Source organism: Balaenoptera physalus, assembly GCF_965194825.1.
Source record: "Balaenoptera physalus genome assembly, chromosome: 2".
NCBI classification, from domain to species: domain Eukaryota; kingdom Metazoa; phylum Chordata; class Mammalia; order Artiodactyla; family Balaenopteridae; genus Balaenoptera; species Balaenoptera physalus.
The window spans coordinates 131,959,555-131,974,105 of NC_138883.1; the positions used below are offsets into that span (position 1 = coordinate 131,959,555).

The 14,551-nt window shown below is 35.1% G+C and overlaps 1 long non-coding RNA gene across 1 annotated transcript in view; it reads left to right on the forward strand.

Annotated features, from left to right (window-relative positions):
- Nucleotides 1-12,260, forward strand: part of LOC309654484 — a 90,206-nt gene extending 77,946 nt beyond the window's left edge. Inside the window, exon 3 of the long non-coding RNA XR_014260287.1 lies at nt 9,914-12,260. This is a non-coding gene — a long non-coding RNA (uncharacterized lncRNA). The remainder of the gene's footprint in view (nt 1-9,913) is intronic.
- The last annotated feature ends 2,291 nt before the right edge of the window (nt 12,261-14,551 follow it).

The window sequence follows — 14,551 nt, forward strand, 5'->3', positions numbered from 1 at the left end:
TGTGTACATTGGAGAAAATTATCTCATTTATTATTAATTATACACGAACATCCGGTCCTTTTTATGCTACCATGAAGAAAGTATACAACTCACACCTGTAAAAATGTGTCCATTGACATAAATTATCCTTTTTCACTGCCCTAAATATATCAGAATAAGCTCAAATCATTATTTTGTTCTGCTATAAGGTAAAACTTACATCCTTTTAACACTGAAACACTTAGTTCAATCTTATTTTTCCCTTGTGAAAAAAAATGTAGATTTTACTACCTACTCCATCACTCACCCAGTTTATAGCTTGCATAATTTTTCTACTTTTCTACAATATTTCACAATAGTCAATTTAAATATCTCATCACCTTATGTAACCAATATTTGCAGCTTGAAGTAAAAAAAAAAAACTACTCGATAAACCACAAGTGGGCATAGAAGCCAGTGATATGTGCTTTTAAATATTAAACGACAACAACAAAGGATCACATGATCCCTTACTGTTACCCTACTCTCCTTATTTTTCTTTCCATAAACCATATTTTGACATCTGCTAAAATTTGAATAATTCCTAATTTTGGTTATCACTCTTAAGCTCAAACCAAATAGCTGCTTAGAGTGCAATTATCTGGACATTAAAAGTTGGATTATATTAAGAATCTAGACTATGACTTTTAGAATTTTGAGAAGCACTCCAGTGTTATCCTGGAAAAATGGCACTGCATCTTGTAGTAAGCCATAAGGGGATGAGGGGAGTATTGGCAGAAAGCCAGAGTTTTGTGTTAACTTCAAGAGCAGAGGTGATTTTTAATGCTTCAGCATCATTCATGAAATATTATATATATAATTTGTACTCACAATAACAAGCATGCTCTCCAAGGAAACATTAAAATAAATAGCTTCTTTAACTCTTTTGTACCTTGTTCATATCTTATTTTGATGAACCCATAAAAAAGGGAAGGTGAGATTGATGTTGGACAGATCAGTAGGGCAATCATGTAGTTTATTACATATTTATGACTCTGAAAGATAAAAGGATGCTTTTATGCACATAACTTGGCAAATGTATTTTGCCACGTTCAGATATGTTCCAAGTGACTTCAGTGGGGAAGTGAAATGATCTGGCGCATTGCCTGTAATGCTATTTGGCAAGACATTGAATGATGGTGGGATTTGAGAACACAGTAACATACTGTATTACATGTATATGTATACACACTTTATATATGTATGCATACATTCACTGGTATATAGGAAATGTGTGACTGTATACACACTCTACTTAAATATGCTAAACTACATAGAGTAATTAGTTGAAATATTGGTATCACTATGTACCAATAAATTATACATTTGGAAGGACTCCAAAATTTTTAAATGGCTTTCTATAATATAGACTATATGGCATTGGAAATTATCAAGAGGCTGCCCTATCTTTTCCCCTAATGATCAGAGTCAATGATTCCTTTATGCATTGTATCAGGAGCATTGTGCAGAACATACCCTGGTAAACTTATGATTACCTGACAGGGCTGCCATTGCAATAATAATTTATAGTTAACTTGCTATTAATTGTTGAGTTCTCACATCCCCTTAGTTACTTTACTTAGTGCTTATCTAAGTACTCTTACAACATTCTATAGATGAGAAAAGTAAAACTTGAAGAGGTTGAACAATTTTTCTGGGAGCACATGGCTAATTTCAAAGTCAAGATTTGACCCAGGTCTGTCTAGGTCTGTCATATCTTAAAAGTCCTCATCACAAGAAAATAAAATTGTAACTATGTAAAGTGATACATGTTAACTAGTCTTGTGGTGATCTTTTCACAATATATACAAATATCAAATAATTATGCTCTGTAACTAAAACTAATATAATGTTATATGACATGTATTCCTCAATAGAAAAATAAAAAAAATAATAAAATAAAATCGTATCAAAGAAAGCTTATCATGTTGGAACATTTTGTATCAAAGTATGAGTCTTCACTAGATCAGACATGATGAGAAAGCACCATTTCATCTGCTGTCATGTTCTATACCAAGTCACACATTATTTGTTGTCAGTTGCCAAGTATTCCTGCTCCAGATGTATTGTTTTTATAGTTGATGATCCAATGGTAGCTTACATTTGCAAAACATTAATTCTAAAATAATAAAAGGACAAACATTAAATACTGAACAAGAGAAAGAAAACATACCGTGTGTTATGCAGAAAGAAACCAGAAAACTTTATAGCAATTGCACACTATTAGTACCTAATTGGGGGTCTAAATTTCACTAAAGCAAGGTGACTCATTCACTCATTTGTCTTTGTTTTTCCCACTGAGTAAGTTAGGATAATAGTTGAGAAGAAAATATGAGGTGGCAGGTGAACACTGGTATTTCTTGTCTCATTTTTGTACCCACACATGAGAGAGGTTTGGAAATGGAAAACCAGTTTTCCCAAAAGCATTTATTGAAGATACTCTCCTTTCCCCATTGTGTGTTCTTGGCACCTTGGTCAAAGGTCTAATTGATCATAAATGCATGGACTTATTTTTGGTCTATCTATTCTGCTCCATTGGTCTACATGTCTGTTTTTATGCCAGTACCATGCTGTTTTGATTACTGTAGTTTTTTAGTATATTTTGAAATCTACTAAAATTAGTGGTGTGATGTGCCCAAATTTTTTTTTTTTGGGGGGGGGGTCAAGATCTCTTGGGCTACTCACAGTCTTTTGTGGTTCCACATGAATTTTAAGATTTTTTTTCTATTTCTATGAAAAATATCATTGGAATTTTGATAAGGATTGCTTTGAATCTTTAAATTGTTTGGTGTAATGTGCACATTTAAAAAAATATTAATTCTTCCAATCCATGAGCATGGGATATCTTTCTACTTACTAGTGTCTTCAATTTCTTTCATCAATATTTTATAGTTTTCAGTGTACAGATCTTTCACATCTTTGAATAAATTTATTTCTAATTATCTTATTCTTTTTGATGTTAGTTTAAATTGGACTGTTTTCTTAATTGCTTTTTTGGAAAGTTCATTTTTAGTTTATAAATATGCAACTGATTTTTGTATATTGTTTTGTATCCTGCAACTTTGCTAAACTAGCTTATTAGTTCTAACAGTTTTTTGGTGGAGTCTTTAGAGTGCCCTGTATATAAGATCATGTCATCTCTAAACAGAGACAATTTTACTTTTTCCTTTTGATCTGGATGTCTTCTATTTATTTTTTCTTGTCTAATTGCTCTGGCTAGGACTTCAGGTACTACACTGAATAAAAGTGGGGACAGTGAGCATCATTGTTTTGTTTCTGATCTTAGAGAAAAAGATTTTAGCTTTTTACCATTGAGTATGATTTTAGCTGTGGGTTTGTCATACATGGCCTTTATTATGTTGAGGTGTATTCCTTCTACAACTAATTTGTTGAGAGTTTTTATCATGAAAGGATATTGAATTTTGTCAAATGTTTTTTCTCTAACTACTAAGACGATCACACAATTTTTATCCTTCATTTTTTTAATGTAGTGTATCACATATATTGATTTGTGTATATTGAAACATCCTTGCATCTCAGGGATAAATCCCACTTGGTCATGGTGTATGATGCTTTTAAAGTGTTTTGAATTTGGTTTGCTAGTATTTTGTTAAGGATTTTTGCATCTAGGTTAATCAGGACTATTGTTCTCAAATTTTCTTTTCTTGTAGTGTCCTTATCTGGTTTTGGTATGAGGATAATGCTGGCCTCATAAAGTCAGTTTGGAAGTGTTTCCTCCTCTTCAAATTTTTGGAAGAGTTTGAGAAGGATTTTCATTAATTCTTCTTTGAACGTTTGATTGAAATCACCAGTGAAACCATCGGGCTTTGACTTTGGGAGCCTCACTGGGAGGTTTTTGATTACTGATTGAATCTCCTTACTAGTTATTGGTCTGTTCAATTTTTTTATTTCTTTATGATTCAGTCTTGATAGATTGTATGTTTCAAAAAAAAATTCATCCTTTTCTCTAGATTGTCCAAATTGTTGGCATATAATTGCTAATAGTAGTCTCCTATGATATTTGTATTTTTGTGGTATGTTATAATATCTCCTCTTTTTTATAATTTTATTTATTTAAGATTTTTTCTCTTTTTTTCTTAGTCTAGCTAAAAATTTGTCAATTTTGCTTTACTTTTGCCCTTTCAAAGAAAAAAAAAAAACTCTTAGTTTCATTAATCATTTCTTTTGGTTTTCTAACCTCTATTTTAATGAACTAGTACCTTTATCTCACTCCATATAGAAAATAAACTCAAAATGGAATAAAAACCTAATGTAAGTTCTGAAACTAAAAACTATTAGAAGAAAACAGAAAAAAAAAAAAGTTTGACATTGCTATGGCAAAGAATTTTGGATATAATCCCAAAAGCACAGCAATAAAAGAAAAAATAAACAAATAAGATTGCATAATACCAAAAGACTTCTGCACAGCAAGGGAAACTCCAGCAGAGTGAATAGACAAAATATGAAATAGGAGAAAATACTTGCCAACCTTATATATGATAAGGGGTTAATATCCAAAATATATATGGAACTCAAATAGTTAAATAGCAATAAAACAACAATTTAAAAATGAGTAAAAGATCTGAATAGACATTTCTCCAAGGAAGTCATGCAAGTGGCCAACAAGTACGTGATGTTCAACATCATTAATCATCAGAGAATTGCAAATAAAAACCACAATGATATATCACCCCATACCTGTTAGAATGGCTATCACCAAAAAGACAAAGTTAATTGGAGTTGGAGAGGATGTGGAGAAAAGGGAACTCATATACACTATTGGTAAGTACAGAAATTGGTACAGCCATTATGGAAAACAGTATAGAGGGTCCTCAAAATATTAAAAATAGAACTACCACATAATCCAGCAATCTACTTCTGGGTATATATTACAAAAATGAAACCATTATTTCAAAGAGACGTCTGTACTCCCGTGTTCATTGCAGTATTATTCCCAATAGCCAAGATATGGAAACAGCACAGTTGTCTATTAATGGATAAATGGAATAAAAGAAATAGAATGGTTAAAGAAGAGCTATATTACATTATAATTCCATTGTATTAAATATTTTATTATATATTTTTGAAATGGAATATTTTCCAGTCTTGAGAAAGAAGGAAGCCCTGCCTTTTGTGACAATGTATATGAAGCTTGAGGACATTGTACTCAGTGAAAGACAAATATTATATGATCTCACTTATGTGTGGAATCTAAAAACAAATAAACAAAATAACTCAATGCATAGAAGCAGAGAGTAGAATGGTTGTTACCAGGACCTGGGGAGCAGGTGGGAGAAATGGAGAGGTGTTGGCCAAAGGGTACAAAGTTACAGTTACCTAAGATGAATGTCTAGAGATCTAGAGTACAGGCATGATAATTATACTTAATAATGTTATGTTCAATGAACACCGGAAATATGCTAAGAGAGTAGATTTCAAGTGCACTCGTCACATACAAAAATTGTAACTGTGTAAGGAAGTGATATGTTAATTAGCTTGACTGTAGCAATCATTTAACTATCTATATTTATATCAAATCATTATGTTGTACACCTTGAATAAATACAATTAAATATATATATATATATAAATAAATGAAAAAGAAGGTAGAGGTTTATATGAGATTTCATACTACACATAATACACATATTCATGTGTATAAATCTGAAGACTAAGACATTTTTTGATAGCGTCAAGGGTCAAAATTTGTACTTGCAAGTTATCATGTGATTAAATGATAACTGCAAGTCCATGTTTGAAAACAAAATCCATTCTTCAAATAGGATAGGTAAGTACCAATACTTATATTTGAGCTTCACAAGGTTGAAATGGAAGAGTAATTTCTGATTAGGATGTTATACAATTTGATTGACTCATAAAGCTGAAGAAAGAGGATGCTAAAATGTGCTAATATATACAGAAGCTGTCAATACCATGGAGGGAAATATCAGTATTATCTGGAGCCAAGGCAATTTGGGGCTTATCACTGCATGAATGTTGCTACCATGTACATATATATACATGATATATTTAATGGATGTGTGTGTGTGCATGTGTTTGTGTGTGGTGTGGCATGTACTTAAAATGTGCTTCATACTCTAATTATTTTAGAATTGTTGAATTATAAGAAAGAAGACCTAGAAAAAACTCTTACTGTTTGATGTTTGTATATGTGTTGTGCTGGAAAATTATTATTTTAAATTTGTGGTCAAAGGTGTATCAAATATGTATATAGGAACAGCGTATTTCAAAAAGTATGAAAAATTTATCTGTCCTCACAAAATTAACATGGCATTCCTATAAGTAAAGGTTTGAACTAGAAAAGTGCTGAATTTCTATAGATTTATATGACTTGAAATCATATTTCTTAAGTACTGTTCTTTCTTATGAATCTTTCCTAATTTTTTACAGCTTATTTGATCCCAAGTTTGTCAAATTCCAATCAGATTTATCCACTGAGGCAACAGTAATGCATCTTTTAAAAGAACATAGAAGCCTAGGCTTCAATCAGGAAACCTCCTTGATAAATCCTTCGTGTAGACATATTTTATCTATACGATTTTCAGCAGTTGAGAGTATTAGCACTTACAAAAAAATCCAGATGTTAATTCTGTTTTCATGTCTTTTGTGCAGTAGAGAACACACTCCTGTAGAGGGGTTTCTCTTAATAATTATTTAAAATTTGGAGTCTTTCCAAAAGAGATCAATTCAGGCCAGGTATTCCTGCCTTCAACAAGAGCAGTGAGATGCTGCAGTGTTTAAGAGGTTGGACTCTGGGGCCAGATTGCCTGGGTTTAAATCCTGAACACTTATTAGCTTTGCAATTTGGGTGACTTATGTAACCTCTCTGTGTCTTATTTTCCTCATCTGTAAAATTAAAACGATAATACATCTCACCTACGCTTGTTGTTATGAGGATTAAATAAATATTAAATGTAAATACCTAGACCAGTTTCTGGCAAACTGTATTATAACTATGTCAAATGAATGTAAAAATTAATCGCAGAGTGCTCCACATAGTGACACTCCCAGGCCACTTCTCCCTCATGGACCAATCAAACATTTATTGAGTGCCTTCTATATGCTAGATTCCATGTTAGGCAAACCAGATTTACCTGCCTATAGATGAGCAGGAGTCTTATACTCAGGAATGCTGTTACTATCACATCCTAAAATGTGACACAAAAAGAGAAAAGTTAAAAAACACAGTGGACTAAAAACTAAGGAAATCTGGGTAAATTGTAGACTTCATTTGGTTAAGTGATTTATTTAGTTAGTAATAATTTGTCAGTATTGATTCATTCGTTATGACAATGTGGATATACTAATTTAAGATTTAAATAGTAGAGGAAACTTGGTGTGTGGTAAGTGAGCACTCCCTTTACTCTTTTCACAATTTTTCTGTCAATCTGAAACTTTTATAATTTAAAAGTTTATTTTAAAAAACTGCCCCTTTCTGCTCCAAAGTGATGGTTATGAAAATTGTCTCAACTTCCAGGGACCTCAGAATGGCCAAACTCCCAAACAAGCAAATAATCACTTTTTGTTCTAGGACTTTTCAGGTGGAACAGAATGGTCCAAACAAGACCATTTTAACATTCTCCTCTGAATTTTTAATGGAAATGTAAATGAAACTAGATATTCAGTATTCTGTTTTAAAATTTTAAGAGCTGACATTCACTGAGGCCTTATTATATGGTTGCCTGTGTTAAACTCTTTCCATGGATTAGCTCTTGGGAGCTGTTCAAAAACCTATGTAGTAGATACTCTTTTTGCCCCTATATGAGAAAACCATTTGCAATTGTGCCTCTGATGTTCTTGCCTTTGGGATGGTCCAGCTTTAATTCAATGCTGTGCATGTAGAGCTCTTCCTGCTTTCCTTGAACTGAATGGCCCAGTTCAGATGACTAGATGACTATTCAACGATGTGCCTTCACTATGCTTCCTGGCATCAACTGTGTGACACTGTAACATTGCAGTGCCCCATGTGGGATGTTACACCTACAATGGAGAATAAGCTCAGGCTTATTCGTAAAAGAAAGCGTGCACAATGCCACATGCATTGCCCACATACAACTAAGATATTTATCTAATGCCTGGGAGTACACAAACAAACAGCAAGGTAGAATCTACTTATTTAGTGGATTCTGAAATTTTAAAAGTGAACTAGAGGCAAATCTCTCTGCCAGTTGTCTTTATGAATCAGTTTTATAGTCAATCTCAGTTGGGTCTTCAGTAAACACTGAAGAGAAATGGCTACATTTAATGAAATCATAGATGTGTTAGAAGCAGGGCAATAGCACAGGGCCCCATGTTCATAAAGAGCTTACACTCGACCTAATGTTCTGCTGTCACCATCTTGAAATTCTTAATATTTTTTTGAATCAGGGGCTCTGCCTTGTCATTTTGCACTTGGGCCCACAAGTTGTGTAGCCAGTCCTGTTCATAAGCCTTATGTATGCTTTTCTCAAATGAAATCTCAGGTGCTGTTTTTGAAATCATGTCCTTAAGTGTAGCCTCACAACTTTACACTTGCTAAGTCTTCCTCAGGAAGACACAGTCACTCTTAGGAAGGTAGGTTTACCCCAATACCTTACATAAAATATTCCAATTCAAGTGGGTTAAGTAAAAAACTTTGCTCTAATCTTTCTCTCTATTGCCTGTTTGCAAACCCTGAATTTAATGGCCTGGACAAGCAGAAGCATTGGATCTGCAGTGAGATTTTAATCATAGATACAGACACTGTCAAACAAACCAGGAGAAAGTTATCAATGCTTTGCTATAGTACTACTAACCTAGTCTAGAGATTGAATACCCAAACAGTTGGCCTACAATCACAGTGCATAATTCTGGAACTGAAAGCCTTGAAAGAGAAAGGATATTAGAAAATTGTGTGGTAGAAACATTTTAAGGCCATTTATCTACAACTGACTCACTGGAGCCAGGCAATCTCTGATCTCCAAATTTGAAAACAGATGAAAAGAAAATCCCCTTTATTTAAGAGATACTATACACTCCAAGGGAGCTTGATGTTAGTAGTTTTGAATTGAATCGGGCAAAATTTTCATCATGCCAATGAAAATTTTATTTTTCCCCCTTTTTCTCTCTTACTGAAAACCTAAAACCCTTAACTTAAAGGGTTATTTTCCCCAGTCTGTTTGTAGCTCCTAATCATTAAACCCTGAGAAAAGAGAAATCTACTGAGAAACACACTAGAGAGAAACATCTTCCTTAAATATGGGTATTTTTTGAATGCTGTTGGTAATTCACAGCACCTAAAGAACTCATACTTTTGGAACTACTTGCTAAATCAGGGAAATTAGGAGTAGGGTTGAAATCCCTATTTTAAACTGGACCAGAGGATAAATATTTTTCAGCTCCTGACTTTATAGAAGGCTTTAATTATTCTCCGTTTCTTCAAATATCTCTAGTGCCTTCTTGGGTCTTCTCTCCTCCTTGCTAATGTGTCCTTTTGAGGTCCCTGCCTCCACATGGGAAGTCCATGGCCCAGGCCTTGCTACAGTAGCTGAAGGTCTCTAATGAGGGTGGCACTGACCTTCCAACTTCTTCGGAGATTGCCTTGGCCACATGGTCACCCCAGAGCATCCTGGCAGGGGTATCTTCTCACCTCTGTCAAGCTCTTTTGTTGAGTTCAAAACCTTATTATAATTAGAGTAGAAAAGCCTCACTGGGTTTTTTAGATGTTATCTCTGCCACAGAGAAATTTTCTACAACTTAGCCTGAACAATTTTTTTTCTAAACTAAAGTTAATTGATGGAGAATCTGCTGGTATTCTAGAGAAAATTATGGGACACTGTCAAAAGATTTTCTTTGGGATTACAATGGAGTAATTAAAAATTCTCTCTCTTCTCTTTTTCCCTATCTCTATTTACAGTAATCCCACCTATATGAGATTTTTTTAAAGCACCAACACAGAATGAACACCAATTTATTTCATTAGTAAAAAATATCTAGACTGTTCCATGTGCTATATGTATCAATTTGTCTGTTGAACTCAGCTTTTACTTCTGGTTTAAACTTCCACACTCACTCCCGGACAGAGAATCTTCTGGGCCAGTCTTTACAAGTGGATGGCCATTGATTAGATCACAGGTCCGAAGAGGAGGCTCATTAGTAAACTGGAAAAATGGCCCAGGATACGAGTTCTTCCCTAGAGGTGATGAGCAATGTCAATCAGATTTGTTTTCTTGAAAGGTAGAATTAAAAAATGCAAAAGGAAACAGATTTGGGGGTAGCTGAGCGGTACCTATGTAGAACTAGGGCTGGTGGCCATACATATGCAGGAGAGACAAAAGAATGGACAGTTGTGGGAAGAATATCAGACAAGCAAATGACCCTGAGAGACCAGAGGAGAGCAGTAGCTCTCATCTTTCCAATTACATTGTGTAGCAGGCCCATCAGCTCTTTATTTTATGTTCCTCCATTTACTAAAACCTCTACAGAAACAATGTAGAAGAAGCTCTTGTAATACTCTACCTCTCTTATGTGAGCTTGCCCAAGTGAACTTCTATTTTTAAAATATTTGATTATTTAACTGGGCCCTAAGAAACACGATGGGAGTGGAAGCCCTGTCCATGTTTCCTCCTGAGAAATACAGAAGGAAAAGAGAGAAAAACCTATTGATTTCCTACTGGGAACATGGTATGCATAATACCACCATCAAATTAAATTTTCATACAACCTCAGAAAGTAGGTGTAATTAAACCCATGTTAGAGCTAAGAAAACTGAGATCAGGAATGTAAAATAATTTGTCCAAAGTAATTGGGAGTCTAAGATTTAAACAAAATTTTTTTCCAGTCCCAAATCCCATAGTCTTTTCAATAATAACAACAAGGGCAATGCAAAAGAAAGGAAGGGAGGGAGGAAGGAAGGAAGGAAGAAAAGAAGGAAGGAAGGAAGAGAAAGTAGCACTTTAACGAGTCTCTACTACCTGCTGGGCACTTTTATATGTCACTTCATTCAGTCCTCACAACAATGAAAAGCAGAATTGATATTTGTGTATATATATATATATATATATATATATATATATATATATATATATGTATATATATATATATTTATACACGAGAAAACTGAAGCTTAGAAAAGTCATCAAAATCACACAGCAAGGAGTGGAGCCAGGATTTATGCTGAGCTAAATTGACTCCAATACATCACCTTCCACTAAACTGTGATTTTTTTTCCTGGAGAACCACATACACCAGAGCAATTCTAGCTGATAATTAGGTAGAAAATCAAGGAGAGCGTAGATATGAAGATCCAGATTCAAAAGGGTGGATTTTGATTCAAGAATTTGCATTAAGTCCTATTTGATTCTTCCTTCTAGTATCTCAATAATGATAGATAATGATATACATAATGATATATATGTATGTGTGCACAGCTATGTTATGATATAGATATAATTACATATAAAATATCAGTTTGGATGGGGTCATTAGAAGACAAACAATTTCAACACACTTATGGAATCTGAAAGCACTGAAAAGTGTTGATCAGAAAATGATGGAGGAAGCCATGAATGATGCGCAGAGGGGACTGCAGCAGACAAGGAGCCAGTCTACCTAGCAGAACCCCCAAGGTGCTTCAATACAGAGACAACAGGCACAGCAGAGACTAATGTAAAATTTGCTTAGTACTTCTACATGACATGGTATATTTTCCTAAGTTTTCTGTAAAATGGGCATGTTTGAATGTATATGCTTAATCAAATGTTTATTTGAGGGTAGCTAGGTCTATTTCCACTTACTAATAAAAGTTATAATGACCAAATTGACAAGGATTGGATGTTTTCTACATGCCTAACTCTTTAAGCACTTAATTTTCTCTTGCTACAAGCCACTAACTTGTTGGTATTATCCCTATTTTTTAGAAGTGAAAACTGAGGTTCATGGGGGTCAGGGAAACAAAAGCACGTACCTATTATGATCAGTCAATATTCCAGCATGATCAAATCAGACTCCCAATCCCTTTCCACTATTTCTTTACTATTTTCAGTGTTACTAAGCACTAACCATAGGATGAAAGTTTCCACCTCCTAATGTTCAGCCTAGAAACTACACAATGAAATGAGGAGTCAGTTTGGTAGTTTTTCATTTCGAGGTTTATATTAAGATTGAAAGCCATAGCACTGTTCTACAGTAACTAAGTAAATAAGTAAATAAAATAGTATGTGTGTGTGTGTGTGTGTGTGTGTGTGTGTGTGTGTAAACATCCCTCCCCCCAAAAACTTCAGCTGTTGGAGCAGTACTTGGCACACAGTAGGGACATCATATTTGCTGAATGAATGTATGAACAAGTCAGAGAACTCTTGATTGAATATTTTCTTTCTTTTCTTTAACTTGCATATTCTGCATAATCAGGCAGACTTTAAGCCAATTATTAATGTTGGAAATGGAAATTCGTTCAAGAGAACAATGCTTTTGAAAACAAAGAACCAACTCACTTTGGTGTGTGGTGGCACAGCCTTCTGTCCCTCTGCAGCCAGTTTATTACTGAGCTTACTTATTAGCTAATCAGTAATTAATTTAATTATTAATACTATTTACATATTTGGATTATTGCAGCTATTAAGCAGCCCTGCTACTCTCCCGCTTCCTTTGAACTTTAAAGTAAAGTAAGAGGGTTAAGAAGTGAGAAGATAAGTGGCAAGTTAAGCTATGAGATGCATAAGGCAAACCAACCAGAAGGACTTGTAATGAAAGATAACACATAAAGGGTGAAAGGAATTACAAGGAAGTGAGTGAAAGATGGGCTACTTCTCTGCAGGCAACTTCTAAACTTTGAGGTAGAGGCTATGTATAAATGCACATCTATACACAATTTATAACAAAGCATGGGAGCTTGGAAACCTGATCATACATTAAGTGAATGCAGCTGCTGAAGGAAACCCACACATCCCCATAATTCCCATGGTAGCTGCTGGCAGTAGGGGAGGAGTGACAAAAGAATTTTTAGCATCTTTCATCTCAATGAGTGTTGTTTAACTTTGAAATTCGACTGAAAATTCTGCACTTGCACTAAAAATTAACATGAACTCTCCAGAAAGAACAAAAAAGGTATAAATTATGTCTGACTGAACAAACACAACTCCACTGTTGAACAGCTAGTCAATGGAGAGGGCAGGGAAAGGCAATGGAGCAGGGTAATGTGTAATCTCACCAGTCAATGGACTGTGGGCAGGCCCGGATGGCCCAGCACTGGAGGTGTCAGGGAGATAAATAGCAGAGTGTCCTCCTCAAAAATATGATTAATACCCTCCTCGGTCCACTGCTGAAGATGTAGTGGGTGCAGCTGGTCTGGACAGCAGTTGCATAGAGGGAAAATCCAGGACGATCGCAACGGAGCAGAGAGGGCAAAGAGGAGGACAAATAGCCACCAGAATGGGAGTACTGAGGCCTGACGGCAGGGAGGGGTCTGAGCTGGCCGGAGGTCTTCTTAACCTGCAGCTTAAGTAATACTTAGGGCCTTCTAGGCACGTGGATCTGAGCCCCAATGGCTGTGATCTCGAAGGGAAAAGACAAGCCGAAGCTGAATCTTTGAGGACATTTTGTGCCTTTCCTCAAACAGTGAGTAATCTTGAAGAATTGTGGTATCTATGGTGTAACTAGTGTGTGAGTAACACACTCCCTTCAGAAATTTTTATTTCTCACAGGTCAGTATGAAGTAATGGGGTTAATTTCTTCTTCTTCAGATGGGAAGGCTGAGGGTCAGAGAATTTAAGTGACTTTCTCAAAGTTACATAGTTAACAGATGGTACAAGGGTCCAGGACTCACAAACTTCCTTTCTCCTCACCAAACTAAACTGACTCCCCAGAAAATAAAAAAGAAAACTTTTGATAGGTTGTTCATCTTTGGCTATTTGCTCTAGTTTCCACTCAACATATCAACAAAAGATTCTCAAACATTCACAGCTATAATACTGCTACTTACAGACCTACACACACACACACACACACACACACACACGCACACAATGATTACCCAGAGTGAAAAGCAAATTGTTATGTTCTAATATTTCTTATTTCACTGGTGGAAGACAGGGGAACTTTCTGTCCTTGGGCAAATATAACTCTTACATTTTCTTTATTAGATGATTCCTTCCCTCATGGTCAAGATAGTGCAATGTTCATAAGGCCACCAAAAAGTCTTCTTAGCATACTATAGCATTGGAATATTGTTAGAAAAAAAGAATAATTAAGGAAGGGCTATCTAAACCTAGAGATGTTGGTTTACTGAATATTGATTTTAGACATTAGGAAAGGAAAGGAAACTTTTATAAAACTTGTAGGATGGAAAGAAATAACCTGGCTATAGATAGAATCATCCAGGTAGCACCCAGCCACCTAAATAGCAGGGAGGTTCCTATTGTCCACAGGCACAGATGTTTAGAGTGAAGGTGTTTATTGACACAATCAAGGGGATTGTGCCAAAGCCACCTAATTTGGCCATAGTAGAGCTCTCCATACTTTCCCCAACTAAAGTTGGTTTTGGGGTACCTTCTCCCAT